The sequence below is a fragment of the Trachurus trachurus genome, assembly GCF_905171665.1.
Source record: "Trachurus trachurus genome assembly, chromosome: 8".
Lineage (NCBI taxonomy): Eukaryota > Metazoa > Chordata > Actinopteri > Carangiformes > Carangidae > Trachurus > Trachurus trachurus.
Window position 1 is genome coordinate 20,525,329 of NC_139905.1, and position 18,281 is coordinate 20,543,609.

An 18,281-nucleotide genomic window follows, 5' to 3' on the forward strand; every position below is an offset into this window, starting at 1 on the left:
TCCTTCAGGGGGTTCCAACGACACTAATTCAAGAAGATCCCGACCCAGGCCGTAAAAAGAAGAGGTGAAGGTTAATCCTCTATCAACACTGCTGGCCTGTCATCATCCTACATCCTGGGTTCAGGCCAGAGAGGAGAGATGAGCACCAGCAGGGAAATCACTGACATAATCCAGTGTCTTAATGACCATGAGAAGTTCTTGTGCACCTCTTGGTTAAAGTTGTTCATGCAAATTTCAACAACAGTTTCTGCTCTGCAGGAGTGAGCGGGGGAGCCGATCCAACCTGTTAGAGGGCAAAGTCTGTGTGATGGAAAGTGCTCTCTCAGAATGACTGTAAGGGGAAAAACTACAAGCATATGGCAACAAATCTGCATCATGAACATGCTGTGATAAAAAATCAAGTTGTTTTTTCAGAGCTGAGCTGAGAGCACTCCTCATTTTTCATGTCATTATTATTTTATCTGCTCCTTGCTGTAAAAGTTTGGCTGTTATGGGCTACTTAATGTCAAATGAGAGAGATATAGTATAGACACTGAGGCTGGTGGAAGTTTCCTCCGACAGAGTTCATCACACATATCGAAAATTTCGATTGAACGCTGTTGCAGCTCAGGTTATTGGTTGTGCAAATAACCCGGGGTGTGAAAAAGTTTACTCTGTTGTAAATGCAAACAAGTAAATGAGGAAGATACACACAATGCACAATATGTGCTGGGAGCAGACTGAAATACTAAAGAGATGATGAATATGAAGAGAAAGTAAAACTACTGATGTGATCCTGACAACTCTTTCAACAACTTTCATTTCCAAATCCCCAACCTCCAGCTTGGGAAGGTCTGATGGAGTGTCTGCAGAGGACATTGCTGGCAAACTCAGACCAATTTCTTGCATCATCCCGACTTCACAACAAAGCAGATTCTCTGACTTTGAATGTTAAATGAAAAAAAGAAAACACACAAAATGAAGTCCTTTTATGTGTGGGAGCCTCCTTACTAATCTGTTGTTAACGCTCCTCTGTTTGATTGATAAGTCATGCTCTGATTGTAAATATGCATATGCAAGACAAGTCTCACAGTCTGCATGATGATTTTACATGTGGTGAAATGCGTGGTGTGACACTCGGTTTTTTAGAAATGTTCAACTTGGGAACTTGACTCACAGCATAACTTTGAGCTACGGTGGCCACAAATGGTGACAATGACTTTTCCTTTGAGGCAAGATGTCATCATTTACTTTACTAAACAGTTCACAGTTAGCGGTAAAATCATATTTTTGACATTTATGGATTTAGTGCCATCGCTAACAGGTTTAGGCTTATTCACCGAACCAACCATGAACTATTATGTATGCCTCTCCTAATGGATCATCCCAGGGAATGAGTTTATCAAACTTCAGTTTTTATTGGATGCCACATTTTTAGTTCTATTGTTGCACTTTCTGACAGCACTGAATACATTGTAAAAACATTCAGATAAAATGATGAGGTACAGGTAAAAACCAATCTCTCACACACTCACACTCACAGTTATGAGCACTTCATAACAACACTGTGTCGGATGTCTTTGGACTATGGGAGGAACTAGAGAGAATCCACACAGGCACCGGGAGGACGTGCAAACATCCACATTGAAAGGCCCCTGAAACCTTCTTTCTGCGAGGTGACGGTACTAACCACTGCTCCACTGTGCCGTCCATGTCTGTTACATAGTAATGTTCATTTGCTAACATTAGTCATCAAAAGCTTCTGGTCAACCCAGCCCAATTAGGGTTGTAGCAGCACCGGGTATAATGAACTGAGAACAGCTGTATGAAGGTTTTTTTTTTTTCTTCTTTTTTTTTTGAGTCCAACAATTACACAGAAGCTGTAGAAGCTCTTATTATTTCCATATGTCCTACATTTCATCATACCCATTACAGAGAGTTCATGCAAGAACTTCAGGGGAAAAGGCAGAGAGCTGACATCCAGGCCTGTTTGATGTCACAGTCACGTCAACACTGTTTCTGCCAGCTGCCTATGTAAAGGAATTTCCCCAAAGATGACATGCGTGGCAGTAATATGCATGAACTGTGTTACATGACTGAACCTGATCAACTTGGAGATTCTGGGCATGGAGGGAATACCTTAAATATGGAGGACTGGGACTGAAAATACATTTAAGACGACAGCCCAGTGTGGCCTCCGTGCTCCTTAGTGGTCCCTCAGTCTGCCTGGCAGTGTATTCATAACTCTGTGTACCGATACAATTCTCAGTGGTATCTTCCCTTTAATCGCTTCTCACAATACACTCCATATGAAATTCTCTAGTGTCCCTGAAAACAATATATCCCTCAATAACACTGTCAAGACTTATTCATCACCACGAGCCCTGGTAGGCTACTAGCTTCCAATCTTTACTTATAGATCCATTTGTTATAGAAAAAAAACACAATCCGAATCAAAGAAACGCTCGCTCAGAGGCGTCCTGGAGTGTGAGAGAGAAAGCAATTAGCTGTGCTGAATCAGTCCGAGTTTCTAAGGGCAGCTAAACAAATGAGAATCCTGATAACTGCATGAGTCGAAACACTGGAAGCATTAAATATTCACTGGAGATGAACGGATCTGGACATCGAAGGCTGATACAGAAGTAGATTTTCTCATTTGACCAAAAAAAAATTACAAGCAATTGTGTTTTCACCCCAAAGCTGTAATTTTGTGAGGGTGAACGAAGCCCTGATGCAGCATGTCGACCATTATGTGAAAATAAAGCTTCCCCACTGACACTAATGTCAGTGGGGAGCAGTCGGTGCACAAACTGTTTGAGGGTAAACAGCTCTTGTTGGGAAAATCTGTTGAATAAATTAGGTGTATAAATGAGGAAAAACAAATTCAATGAATAAAAAAAGTGCTTCCTCGCTCACTCAATCAGACAAATTGTGGCTTTACACCTAAAGCAAATGATATAGTGGAGCACCTCAATAACAATTACATTTTTAAAAGCCTATTTCTAGAACTGTCAAAAGATATTTGCGTGCTTGAGTGGCATTAATGGATTGAGCTCTCGGGCTGCTTTATTTAGGAGGTCAAGTGAGGGGAAAAGATGGGCTGCGGTAAAATTTAATCACGTGGCGTAAATCAGACAGGATGTCAGCGGAGAACATGTCACAGTGGGGAACAAAACCATGTTAAGTGCAATATCATCTCTCAGGCATGCACGCACAGCCCAGACAGCCCAAACCTCCCAAATGGTTTCAAACCATGGGTGACACATAAATGTGTTTTATGAGACAAGGATTAATCTCTAAATAGGTTATCCCTGTTGTATGTTGGAATCCGGTCTGACAGCAAAGTTCAGCAGACAGCAGCAGATGTGAAAGGCATCAGTCTCAGTCCAGCAGGTCTAATGTGCTGGATCCTCCACACAGGTCGGGCTTTGATCTAAAGGATGTCTGTCTGGATCACCTCCTTGTCTAGCGCAGAGCTGATGAATAATACGTGTGATGTCAGTGTCACTGTAATACACACGTACAACAGCCATTAAAGTGCTGAAATCAGAATAGTAGCTAATTAGATGTTTTCATGCATATGACAGCCCCTGTCCCAGGGAGAATTTCTCAGATTTTTTACATCAGTTTACTCTCAGTGAACAAAATGCGCACTGATGTAACATATGTGACACATGAACTAACATTATTATTAAAGGAAATTGTATAAACCACAATTATTCTGTTAAAAAACAGCTCCATGTGCTTGATTTTCCTGGTTTTATATATTTTACAACTAAGGGTTTAAAGGTGTACAGAAAAGAAAAATGAATTTGATTCCACTGTGGGTCATAAAATTAGTGTAATAACTCATCTATCAGACGATGTAGCCCAAACTTTGTGCAAAAATCTATTTTCGAGTAAATCCGGGATGAAAGTGGGATAGTTTTTTTTTCGCATTGGATAATGCAGGCACACGAATTATGCGTCACGTTGCTCACGATTCATCAGCCACTGATATTGGATCTCTGTCATCTGTCAATTAAACGTCTGAGACACACACACACACACACACACCGAGCTTGGTCTCGCCCCAAACATTGAATATCCCGCCCGCTTGATAACGACCAATCAAATTAGTTTTCCTTACTCGGGTAAACTCGTGCGGCAACTCGTGGAAACTCGTAGAAAGAGGCGCGACAAACAGGACAAACGGCCATTTCTGAACACCTTTAAAATATTCCTATGTATGGAAACAAAGCTAAGGTATACAGTAATTAAATTGGTATCAATGTAACCTCACTTTTTAATGTGATTAGAAATCATTATAAGACACAACAAGGTCCCCAAATATGTTCTGCCAGAGAATTGTTTGTGAATCCTGACATGGTCTATCTGCTTACCGATTTTCACCCACCTACTACAAAGCAATAAACAAATCTCTTGGCCTTGAGGAGAAAACATGATTTGAGGAGCCACTGGTGTCTGGGTTGATGCACAATCTTGACATTTTGGGAAATATACTTATTTATTCTCTTTCCAAAAGTTAGATGATAGAACACAACATGTCTGTATGGTAAAGACAAAGCTACAGACATCAGGCAGCTAGTTTAGCTTAGCATAAAGACAGGAGGAGGGAGTTGGCTGTTCTAGCTAAAGTACAAATCTATCTACCAACATTCACACCCAAAACTTGTAAAGGACGTTGGGGTTGGCCAAAGACCACAGGATGGTCAGATTGTGTGGCTGCATATGAAGTGAACACACAAGAGCAGTACCAGTCTTCTCATTAAACTCTCAGCAAGAAAGCAAATAAGCGTTTTCCGATCCTGTTCGTCCCGCTGACGCTGACGTGTCCTTTAGGAAGACACTGCCTGTCTGCCGACTGCAGGACAGCTGCACTGTCGCTGACCCTGCACTCAGAGCTCCAGCTGTAAAACATCACATTTAGCAGAAAATGTTATCATAAATTATTGTTACTCGCTCTAAGACGATAATGGATTTTTAGTGCACTACCATTAGGGAGGCCTTTGTATTTCCCCCCTTACTCTGTTTTAGTGCTGACCTAAATATTACTGTGATCATCACATCGTAAAAGTGTATGGTCAAGCACTCACTGTGAGGACACATACATGCACTGTAAATGATTGCTGTTAATTTACAGCATGATGTCAACAGTATTAACCTGTTAAAAAAAACAGCACTTTACTGTTAATACAAGCAACAATCTGTTAAAATAATAAAATCTGCTTGAGTTTTACAACGCTGACTTGTATCACCACAACAGAAATGTCCTACGATTTAGCCCTCTCTTCGGCCTTCTATGATTATACTGTATATAGTTATACTTGATAGCTGATTAATTGCTGCAGCCTCAACACAGTCACAGACATCCCATTATCAGTATCTTGAGTTACTATTCAATCTTTGCCAAATATCATATTATTTTGACCAGTCATGACAATATTAAATAGGGGTGGGCTGCAATAACATCGTGGATCACTGTCAGAACAAATTACAGTAACAATTGTCTGATGAATTTCTAGACATGAGGTGGACACATTCTATTTCTTTTGCCCACTTGCACGTCCATGTGAGAGGAGTTGAACATGTTCACCTACGTGTTTATGAAAAGCTCCCATGCCAGGGGGGAGAACTTGAGCTGACCAATCTACTGTACAGGTAAACAAGGGGCTCCCACTTCAGGCTCAGTAATTTTACAGCTCTGAATGTTGCAAGAAAACACATTTCTCTTACCTTTGCTAAGGCTACAGGCACTTCTCTATAATTGTAACTGTATTTTCCTCAAGCAGAACCAGTCTCTATAATTTGTAGACTTTAATGATATTGTTTTAAGTTCATTTTCCCCTCTAAACACTGAATGACTCTGGCCTCAGGGTGAGAGCTCACTGTGTGGTATGAGGAAAGTATGTGGTCAAAACATACTTTTATTCATTTTCCTTTCTGTGTAGAGGATTAATTTCTAAATAGGTAATGTAATCCCTGCCTCTGCACTGCAAATTGAGTAGGACAAAACAAATAGAGGAATTAGAGTGTTTACGGTACACAGTTTTCCCAGTGACCTTGAATGCTGCCTTCAATCAACCACAATATGCCGTGTATGAGTAAAGAGTTTATTACTGAGGCTTTACTGCTTGTTCTGACCCACGTGCATCTGTAGGTGGAAACTGTATAAAACAACATAGGACGCCTCCTTTATATCCTGAACAGCCAGGATTCAAAGTGGTGATCAAACTGAAGGTGTTTTAACGTTCTTTGATTACAACCACAACATAGCAGCCTCTCCTTCTTTACAGCTCTGTAATATACAGGCCCTCCTCGAAGAAAACTAATTATGCTTTGATGAAGCTTGCTCTCAAGATTTATAACAGAGGGCTCTCTCCTAGCGATTTGTTATCCTTGATTTACCTGATTTAAGAAACTAGATAAAACAAAAAATAAAGGCGAGGGAGAAACGTGTAATCAGCTCAGTAATATCTTTAACATCAATTGAATCTGAGGAGATTAATTACTCCGGTGTTGTGATAATTTTGTTACAGAAAATGTGCGAAAGAAGCAGAAGTGTTTCTGAAGTGCTAAAATTTCTGCACATATATTGTCTCTTAACAGATGGTAAAAATCTACCAAAACTTCAAATAAGTCCATTATGTGTTGTCATTGGACTAAAAGGAGGTTGTTTGAAAAGCAAAGGAGATCAGAGAAAAGCAAGATGTTATTACAAGCAACAAGTCTGAATCAGCTAAATAACTACAGCCAACAGATAAATAGGAGAGAATTGAAGAGAAGAAAGTAAAATATTACCCTTTAAAATCACTTACTTACGATACATCGAGCTGGCCTGAGGCAAAGGTGAACTTTTTAGCACCTCTGGGACCTTCACCCAGAAGGAGATGACAAATTGAAAACTTAGCATCTTTAAAAATGTCAACTTTTCAGGATCTAATGAAACCTAGCTGTCAGTGCACTTTTACGATCAGAATTGGAGAAGTTTTGAGAAGGTTTGATGTGCTAAACAGGGCTGAAAAACTGTTTCAGCACTTAAAAGAACATGAACTCCTTTACACAGTTTGAGAACATTAAGCATCGTCTCTCTGTGTCATATCTTAGTGCTTCTCCTGCAAAGTTAAAAGTGATATTCATGGCGAGCCCCTGCAGTGTATGAACCCATAGTCGGAGCAGCTTGAGTCTGCGGGGACAGTGATCGCAATGTTGGCATGATGAAGATGATTTGCAGTTTTATTTACCTGCAAAAACATTTAGTGACTGCCACAAATACACACCCTGCAGACTCTTTATTTTCAGGTATTTGCCAGCCACAAACACAATGGAAGCTCTGAGCAGAGAGCTGCGCTATCACCAAACATCATACAGCAACTTGCACAGCTTCTAACGGTTGAGGTCTCTCACATGTAACCTTCACACACACCTCTGCTCACATGCAGAAGGCTGAAGCACGGAAAACACACGGCTTTCATGGCAGCACCCCGCTGTTTAGAGGGGCAGCAACGCACGGGCAGGCAGCCTTTCACGCACTGATACACACTACAGCAAAGAGAGAAAGGTGTGTGTCGTAACTAACCTCACAGCACACACAGAGCCTTTCACCTCCTCTCTGGGTCTGCAGGTGTATACGGGCACCACGGGAAAGATCGGGCTCGTAGAAGAAGTACAAACTAATTTCAGTGCGAGGCTGTGCAGTGGAGATGGAGTGTGGACAAAACATCCTTGAGGACGGAGCCGGTGTGAAATGAAACAGGTGTTTCATACTGGCATCAAACAGACATGGATGGCAAAATGGTGTTTGAGTGCGTAAGTGTGTGAGTCACAGAGACACAGAAGGAAACAAAATAACTCAAGTTATGTAGAGTGAGTACAACAAAGACAATTATACACTCCTCTCAGTGCAGACTATATCCAGTATATTGGACGCATAAAGCCACAGTTATTCAGAGTTTCCCCGAGGCAAGTAGGAGGAGGATGTGGAGAGAAAGGCAGAGAAGAGAATGCAGCAGTGACGGTGGCTGATTTAGCAAAAGGATCCTTGACCTTAGCAGCTTCCAGCAGCACTGAGAGGGACTGGAGGAAGAGGATGGGACCAGAGGTGAAGAGATAAAACACGAGGATAATAGTAAATAGGATAAATAACAAAGTTCACCAGAGGTGTAAGCAGATGCACAGTAGAAAAGATGGTGGGCGGTGGTACCCTAGAGGTTGCAGCTTATTTATATTTCCATGTTTATGCTTATTTCCATTTCTCCATCCCTCTCCTCCTTCCCTCCCTCCCTCCCTCTCTCTGTCCCTCTCCCTCTCTCTCTCTCTATCTAGGAAATAAAAACTGAGGCTCTCATCTGCAACATCAGCAGCAGTGTGAGCAGAGGTGCTTTCTGTCACTTTGACAGGACGTAGAGTTGCTATACAGAAGGAATATAGGAGGGCTATTATTCCGACACACAGCACACACAAACCTACTGTAGAAGCAATTTCATACATGAAGATATACTGTAACCCAAGTCCATTTATTTCCATATGTGCAAGTGATAGGGGAATATCACTCACATTCATCAGCGGGGCTGCAAAATAAAATAAGAAGAGACTCCATCGCCCGGCTCTCTTCACAGAGCATGTCGTGAGCTGAGATAAACCTCCTTTCCTTATGGTTGTTTATGCTTGGACTGGTCACAGCAGGAGGCTGCTCGGTTGAAGAGCTCCTTCTGCAGGCCTGGTTGTTAGACTCACACTTAAACACACTAGATGTCCTTATCTGTATGGACAGGACACGTAACAGATGCATGAAGTGGGAGGGCAGGGTAGTTACACGTGTAAGTCAGCACACACACACTTCTGGATCATGTTGTCACCCGTTTATGATTTCTAAGCTTTCTCTTCCGTCTATGATCTAGTGTCAGTAAATCAGTCTGTACAGTAGGCCCTACATCTCAAGTTTAAGTTCCTAGAGCAAAGTTCCTGATAGCAGGCTGATGGTTGGCTCTGTTTGGTGTTGATCAAAAGTTTAATAAGTATGACCAAAAACCTGCAAAACCAAATCCCATCAGCTTGGGGCATATGTCATGTTTATTGCTAATACTGTAAGCTATAGAGTACTAGTAGGCCAACACAAGAAGCTCAGAAAGAGATGGTAAACTTATCGATCAAAAGCATGTAAGCATTGCCATTGTGAATATCTGAGCGTGCTAACTTCAGCATTGAAAGTCAGGGAGCATAGCAGTATTAACTCATATTGCTGCACCAAAAACCACAACAAATAGGCTATTCAATTCAAAAAACTTTATTGTCTGTCACAAGGACTAGCTTTAATGACGAGTGGAATATGTTTCAACTCCTCTGTGTAAATCATATTCAACATACTGTAGCATTACTGGACTATTTTCTTCAGACGAAAAGACAACAAAATGCTGCACATGACTCAACAGTTTTATCCTAATGTGATCCTGTCTAACGCAGACTGATGGCAACTTTTTTTTTTTTTTTTGAACATTCTGTTTATTGAATTTTTCCATTTTCAAGACAAGTGTTTCAGTGACTTATTGTGAACATATTTTTTCAACCCGAACCCCCCTCCCGTTCCCTCCCCCCGTTTCCCATTACTGGTATACTGTATATCAAAAATGTACTTACAGTTAATACAAATTATAATACAGTAGGATCAAGACATAGAATAGGTACAAAAAATAATAATAATAATAATAATAATAATAATAAAAAAAATATATATATAGAATAAATAAAAATAAATAAATAAAAATAGTGATAATGACAACAAGTAGTAATAAATAGATTAATAATGAGATAGAACAAGTGGAGAAAAGTACATAGTTTAAATACATTGATTAGTAAAAGGAGAAGTTAAACAAAATATAGATAGTTAGATTTCTCTAGTCGGCAACTACGTCTATCTTTGGCGTGACTCTTCAATCAGCTATGTCTGCTGTGTTCAGATGCTCCATTAGACCACCCCATACTCCTTCAAATTTATCTGGCCTTTGTTTTAGATTATACATTATTTTTTCGTTGGGGATACAAGAGGTCAGTTCACTAAGCCAGAGTGAGGGTGGGAGCGGGTGCTCATCCTTCCATTTAAGAGCTATGCATTTATTAGCTGTTGTCAAAGCTATTCTTATGAATCTGATTTTGTTGCCCCTTACAGGCAGCATCGATGTGTCCCCTAATAAAATTAACCTTGGTTCAGATGGAATATTTATTTTAGTTGTCCTGGATATGGTTCTAAGTATTGTTTCCCAGTAGTTGAATAATTGTGAACAAGACCAGAACATATGAAGAAGAGAGCCAACTTCGGATTTGCATCTTGGACAGTATTGAGAGATTGTCTGATTTATCTTGTGTAGTCTTTCGGGGGTGAAATAGACTCTATGTATTAGATTATATTGGGTTATTATATGTTTACTATTATGGGAAAAGCGCTGGGCCTTTTCACATAACTCAGTCCAATCAGCATCTTCAAAGTTATGAGACAGGTCAGCCTCCCATTTTTCCCTAACCTTAAGTCCCTCTTTTTCGAACAGACTGTTAATACCAGCATACATGTGAGATATAAACCCCTTGAGCTCCTTTTTGCTGCTCAATATATTATCTAAGGGTTGTTTTTTAACTGGTAGAAGTCTGCCCCCCTGTTCTGTTCGAATGTAATGCTTGAGTTGCAAAAATTTAAAGAAGTGCTTTTTATCAAGGCTGTACCTGGCTGTAAGATTTTCAAATGACTCTAGGACCCCATTTTTGTACAAGTCCCCAAATGTCCTAATTCCCTTTGTGAACCACGCCTGGGTGATGCCATCTCTTAGGACCTTTGGTAGAAACGGATTCGCATGGAAGGGAGTAAGGTCATATAAGGGTTGGCTACTTTGGGTCTTTTTACGTAAATCAGACCACATTTTGTAGGTGTGTTTTATGAATGGGTTTGTTGTCAGCGTACAAAGTTGTTTGAGTGAAGGAACATATGGAATCGATGCAAGACAAAAAGAATTAATATCATGCTGTTCCATCTGTACCCAAGAGGGGGGTTGTTGTAAATTTGCTTTCCATACCCAGACCGCCCGGCATTGTGCTGCCCAGTAATACGTTTCAAAGTTAGGGAGTTTCATTCCACCTTCCTGAGATGTTCCCTGAAGGATTTTTAACTTTATTCTGGGAATTTTGCCCTTCCATATAAATCTAGATATAGCTGAGTGTAGCTGTTTAAAGAAGTATTTAGGTATCGCCGTGGGTAGCATCTGAAACAGAAAGAGAAATTTCGGTAGGATAGTCATTTTGATACAGCTGATTCGACCCATCAAAGACAGAGGAAGGTTCATCCACCTGTTAAGCTCCGCTTCAGTTTTTTTTTAATAAAGGTAAATAGTTTAGAGAGAAAGCCTTTGAGCATACATTGGGGATCTGAAGGCCCAGATATGTTAATTTCTCAGAGCACCATTGAAAGGGTATGTTATGTCTCGATATTTGAGACCCCGCTGTGTTAAGTGGCATAACAACGCTCTTACTGAGATTTATCTTATATCCAGAGATAACACCGAATCCGGTTAATGTTTCTAATAATGTGGGTATTGACGATTCCGGTTCTGTTAAATAAATTAGGATATCGTCCGCATATAACGAAATTTTGTGGGTGGTGCCCCCCATCTGTTTACCTTTAATTAATGGATGGGATCTTATTGCTGTCGCTAATGGTTCTATTGCCAGCACGAATAGCAAAGGCGAGAGACCGCAGCCTTGTCTTGTGGAGCGTGAGAGGGTAATTTTAGAAGAAATATCATTATTTGTTTGAATTTGAGCCAATGGGCATCTGTATAACATCTTAACCAATTTAATAAAAGTAGGGCCAAAATTCATTCTATTCATTACATCAAAAAGATAGGGCCATTCTACACGGTCGAAAGCTTTCTCCGCATCTAACGACACAGCAATTGTAGGAGAGTTATCTGTCTCAGAGGCGTGGATGATGTTGAAAAGCCTTCTGACATTATCAAATGGGGAGCGATTCTGGATAAATCCAGTTTGGTCCAAGTGTATTAAATCTGGGATATGTTTTTCTAATCGCAGTGATAGTATTTTAGAGAATATTTTATAATCTGTGGATAGAAGTGAAATCGGTCGGTATGAGCTGCATAGTTTCGGGTCCTTCCCAGGTTTAGGTAGAACCGTAATTAGCGCCAATTCTAAAGATTCTGGCAGTCTTCCATTTTCAATAGCATAATTATACATCAATAGCAAAGGTTTAAGTAGTTTAGGGAGAAAAGTCTTGAAGAATTCAATGGGAAAGCCGTCCAACCCAGGGGATTTCCCTGACTTAATTTTGGAGATGGCTTCTGATATTTCTTTTTCTGTGATAACTCCTTCCATGCTCTCCTTAGCTCCCTCATTAAGCTTTTTGAGGTCATATTTATCTAGAAAGTTTTTTGTTTTTTCAGGAAAATTACCTTGAGTAGAGTAGAGAGCTTCATAAAATGTTTTAAACGTATTGTTTATCTCTTTGGGGTTGGTAATTGTATTAGAACCTGATTTCAAAATATGTATTTCTTTTTGGGCTTCCTCCCGACGAATCTGCCAGGCAAGGAGTTTGCCGGCTTTATCCCCTTGCTCATAGAATCTTTGCTTTGTCCTTCTCATTGCATTCTCTATTTTACGAGTAGTTATAGTGTTGTATTCTAATTGTTTTGACCTGAGTTTTTGTTTGGTTTCTGTGTTACGTAATGTTAGATGTTGCTCTTCGAGTTCTTTTATTTCTTTTTCCAGAGAGTCCACCTTTGAACTATATATTTTACGTTTGCCAGAGGTGTATGATATGATTTGACCTCTTATGTAGGCTTTCATTGATTCCCAAACAAAATTAGGTGAGGCAGAATTCTGATTTATTTCGAAAAAAAGGTCTAGGTGTTTATTAACAAATTCTATAAATTCAGAATCGTTGAGTAAATAAGAGTTGAAACGCCATCTTTTAAGAGAACCAGATGCCTCGGTAGAAGGGATCGTAACCAGAAGCCCAGAGTGGTCGGAGATAGTTCTTGCTAAATATTCACAAGGGGGGATTGTATGAGCTTTAGCTAGAGGGACCAGGAAGAGATCAATTCTTGAGTAGCTATCATGGACTGGAGAATAAAAGGAGTACTCCTTTGTCCGTTGATTCTGCATACGCCATATATCACAGAGGCCGGAGTTTCGGAGCTCTATTTTTAATGTTTTTGCTGCTTGTGTTAGGGTAGTTTGCTTTGCTGAAGACCTGTCTAGGATAGGATCAAGCACTAAATTGAAATCCCCACCAATGAAAGTTTCGTCAGGAGGATTTGGTAGATTAAAAAAAATATCATGGAAAAACTGAGGATCATCATAATTGGGCGCATATATGTTGACTAAGGTGATAGATTGAGAGAGAATGGAGCCTTGAATAGTCACCCAACGCCCTCCTCTGTCTTTGCAGGTGGACTCTAGTCTGAACGGAATTTTTTTGCTAATTAATATAGCCACTCCTCTAGCTCGTGAGGTAAAGGAAGAGAAGAATACCTGGTTGAAGCCACCTTGTTTTAACTTTGAGTGCTCGGTATCATTCAGATGAGTTTCTTGCAGTAAGGCTATGTCTATCTGATTTTGCTTTAAGTAATTAATGATACGTTTTCTTTTTATGCAATGATTGATACCTTTAACATTGAGGGTTAAGCATCTGTATTGCATGGGTGTACTTGTCATTATTTAAGTAATATTAATATGGGAACTAAGTTGACTGGCAATATATAGCAGAGTCCACATAACCGACTGTTGCAAATAAAATGTGGAAGGAAGGGGCAAAAAGGAAAAAAAAGAAAGAAAAGAGAGAGAAAAAAAGAAAAAAAAAAGAAAGAAAAAAAACACACATCTGAATAAACCAGTAATAACAAATCCCTATTATAATGACCTCATTTCCTATCGAGGTCTTCTTACCTACACTGAACTTATGCGGTGATGAAAGCGTTGTGAACATAGTTAGGTTGTCATCAGCCCTCCAGCATTGATACATATAAGTCTCTGAGTAGACCCTATATTAGAGGCAGTGGCTGGATTGCATGAAACTTATGCTTTTTGATTGTTTACATTCAATCTGAACCGTAACAAACTATTCTGCCCAATATACTCAGAATAATGTATGTTTATAATTGAGTCCAAAATTAGCACAATATAGAGGATATGACAAAGAGGGTAACAAAATATCTCAGCTGCTTACAGACTGTAAATGATTTTTTTTTTTTTTTTTTTTTTAAGGAAAAAAAAGAGAGGGATCTGTCTATTGTCAGATAGCTTATACACAGTTTGGAAATCAATTAACTCTGAAACCAGTGCTCAGACCAACAACGCGGTTTTTCAAATATGTTACTTTAACTTAACTTGACAGATAGTCCCTTTCAAAATTAAATAGCAGTCTTGAGTATTATTGGGCTCTGTGCGTCTTCTCCATAAATACCGTTTATGTCCCGTTTAACGTGATGAGATTACCTCCGGGTATTCTCTCTGCAGGAACGAAGAGGCTGCCTCCGCTGAGTCAAACGACTTGGTCCCACCTGATCGCGTGTCCACTCTGAGTATGGCCGGGTACAGCATCCCGTACTTCACTCCTGCTTGTCGGAGCTGTTTTTTCAGGGGGATGAAAGCCATTCTCTTTTGATGTAGCCTGGGCGAGAGGTCAGGAAATATCATGATCTTGGAGTTGCCATAGTATAGCTCTCCTTTTTTGCGGGCGGCGTCTGTATCTGGGTCACATCCCTGTAGCGGAGGAGTTTGAGAACGAAGGCTCTGGGCGCTCCTTGCTCGTTCGGGCGTCTCAGCTGCGCGCGGTGGGCTCTCTCTATCTCTATCGGGCCAGAAAGTCCCAGGATCTCCGGTAGCCATTTTTCCAAAAAGTCCACAGCGTTAGTCCCTTCCACTCCCAGCGGGAACCCCACAACTCTCAGATTTTTGCGGCGTTGCCTGTTTTCATAGTCGTCGAGTTTGTCTTTGAGCTCCATCACTTCTTTTTGCTGCTGCCGCTCCAGCTCCGTCAGCCCCTGACGTAGGTCCACAACGGCGGCCTCGTATTCGGAGCTCTTGGCTTCCAGTGCGGTGACTCTCGTGTTTGTTGTGTGAATGGCTTCACTAATCTTTTCCAGTGCGGCGTCCACCTGGTGTAGTCGGGTCGTGACGGAGGTTTGAATTGTTTCCGCGAACTTATGCATTTCGGCGGAGAACCACGCGGGCGGAACCGAAGTGTGTAATGTATTGCTGGCAGCCATTGCTGGCGTTAGCTTGCTGCTATCTGGGGCCGACGCTTTAGAGTCTCTTAGGTTGTAGGTCGGTTTCTTTTCTTGGTATCCTGGTCCAAAGGCTTTCGGTGTCGACATTGTGCTTCCCTAGTGAATGTCTGTTTCCCAAAAGCTATGAAAAGGGCCTTACTCGTAGTTAAATCTCAGAATATACCGGAGGGCTGAATTGACCCGACCGTTCGCTAAGCCGCCATGACCGGAAGTCCTGATGGCAACTTTTATGATACGTTTTCAACATGGGCTGTTAGACTGTGTGACTGCAAGTTAATTAGAGTTGTAGCTTGATGCCACGCCTGCTTGGTGAAAGAGGAAATGTGACAGACAGACCAGAACACCACAGCAATGTAGAGTTAAGTTACTACAGTTGTGACTGTCCTGTCTCAACTAGATCTCCTAAAGCGGTTTACGCAGAATAAGTGTAAAAGTAAAGTATGATTTTTCTAAGGGATGCAATGTGCCTGCTTATGTCTTGGCTGAAAACCTCCTAGAGTCTGAAATGGTTGCATGGCAACCACATAGTGAGAACAATTGTCTTTTGTGTCTTTTTCAGGCCTTTTACTTCTGATTTCAGTATGGACACTGATGGCCACTTTAAGACATGAGAGCTGCATCGATCCTCTCTTAACCAACTCTTGGCAGAAAAGCACTTAATATTCAGTGTGTAATAATTGGCAAAACAATTATTGGCAAAATCTGGATATACTACTCATGAATGTATTTGTGTAAGTGTATAATCACTATAAAATAACATTGGTTTGGTTTTCGTAGCCTTATAATTCTTCTTTTATGTCAACATATAGGGTCTTGCTTTAGAGAGTGTAGCCATCTTGCGCCGCCATGTTTGTACAGCAGCCCGAATGGAAAATCCAGCCAACCAGAGAGCGCATTTCGCGTTCATAAATAGAGTGCCGAAGCGGAAGCAGGAAGTAACGGCCCCATGGGTCCTCAATTCGAAAAAAGTCTCCATAGAAATGAACGGGAGTCCAAGATTTATTTCGTGATCCGTTTGAATTGCGCCATGACAAAAAAATATGTCCTCTACCTGTTTAAAACATCACGTTTCATGCCGAGAAATCAGCAGTTTATCGTAAAACGGCAACAGAAGAATGTATTTTGTGTGACGACGCTCTGCGGACTACAAATCTGGTGTCCCACAAAAAATACGTCACCAACTGACACGGGAAAGGGCGGCATTTGGTGTGTGACGTCACCTACGCAACTTGTAGTCTTTCTGGTTACGGATTCTTCGGAATTTTATTTTACAATAGGTTTACAACAAACTGCTGATTTCTCGGCATGAAACATAATGTTTTAAACAGGTAGAGGACATATTTTTTTGTCATGGCACAATTCAAACAGATCACAAAATAAATCTTGGACTCCCGTTCATTTCTATGGAGCCTTTTTTCGAATTGAGGACCCATGGGGCCGTTACTTCCTGCTTCCGCTTCGGCACTCTATAATCCAATGAAGAAGAAGGCGGAAGGAAAGAAGAAGGAGTAGGAAACAGCAGACAGGTCGTAAAATGGTTTAGATCTTCACCTCACCGCTCCATGCTCCTGAAATACTCCCAGTTGTGGTAAACATGTTTTTTTTGGCCACGGTCACTCTGCCGATGGGAGGGGTGAGTGCGAACGAGTGAGTGAGCGCTGCAAACTACAATCTAAATGCTAGATATCATGGTTTTACCCCCATTTTACACACTGGACCTTTATACTTCTCACCTTCAAAGTTATGAGACAGGTCAGCCTCCCATTTTTCCCTAACCTTAAGTCCCTCTTTTTCGAACAGACTGTTAATACCAGCATACATGTGAGATATAAACCCCTTGAGCTCCTTTTTGCTGCTCAATATATTATCTAAGGGTTGTTTTTTAACTGGTAGAAGTCTGCCCCCCTGTTCTGTTCGAATGTAATGCTTGAGTTGCAAAAATTTAAAGAAGTGCTTTTTATCAAGGCTGTACCTGGCTGTAAGATTTTCAAATGACTCTAGGACCCCATTTTTGTACAAGTCCCCAAATGTCCTAATTCCCTTTGTGAACCACGCCTGGGTGATGCCATCTCTTAGGACCTTTGGTAGAAACGGATTCGCATGGAAGGGAGTAAGGTCATATAAGGGTTGGCTACTTTGGGTCTTTTTACGTAAATCAGACCACATTTTGTAGGTGTGTTTTATGAATGGGTTTGTTGTCAGCGTACAAAGTTGTTTGAGTGAAGGAACATATGGAATCGATGCAAGACAAAAAGAATTAATATCATGCTGTTCCATCTGTACCCAAGAGGGGGGTTGTTGTAAATTTGCTTTCCATTTGATTGTTTACATTCAATCTGAACCGTAACAAACTATTCTGCCCAATATACTCAGAATAATGTATGTTTATAATTGAGTCCAAAATTAGCACAATATAGAGGATATGACAAAGAGGGTAACAAAATATCTCAGCTGCTTACAGACTGTAAATGATTTTTTTTTTTTTTTTTTTTTAAGGAAAAAAAAGAGAGGGATCTGTCTATTGTCAGATAGCTTATACACAGTTTGGAAATCAATTAACTCTGAAACCAGTGCTCAGACCAACAACGCGGTTTTTCAAATATGTTACTTTAACTTAACTTGACAGATAGTCCCTTTCAAAATTAAATAGCAGTCTTGAGTATTATTGGGCTCTGTGCGTCTTCTCCATAAATACCGTTTATGTCCCGTTTAACGTGATGAGATTTCCTCCGGGTATTCTCTCTGCAGGAACGAAGAGGCTGCCTCCGCTGAGTCAAACGACTTGGTCCCACCTGATCGCGTGTCCACTCTGAGTATGGCCGGGTACAGCATCCCGTACTTCACTCCTGCTTGTCGGAGCTGTTTTTTCAGGGGGATGAAAGCCATTCTCTTTTGATGTAGCCTGGGCGAGAGGTCAGGAAATATCATGATCTTGGAGTTGCCATAGTATAGCTCTCCTTTTTTGCGGGCGGCGTCTGTATCTGGGTCACATCCCTGTAGCGGAGGAGTTTGAGA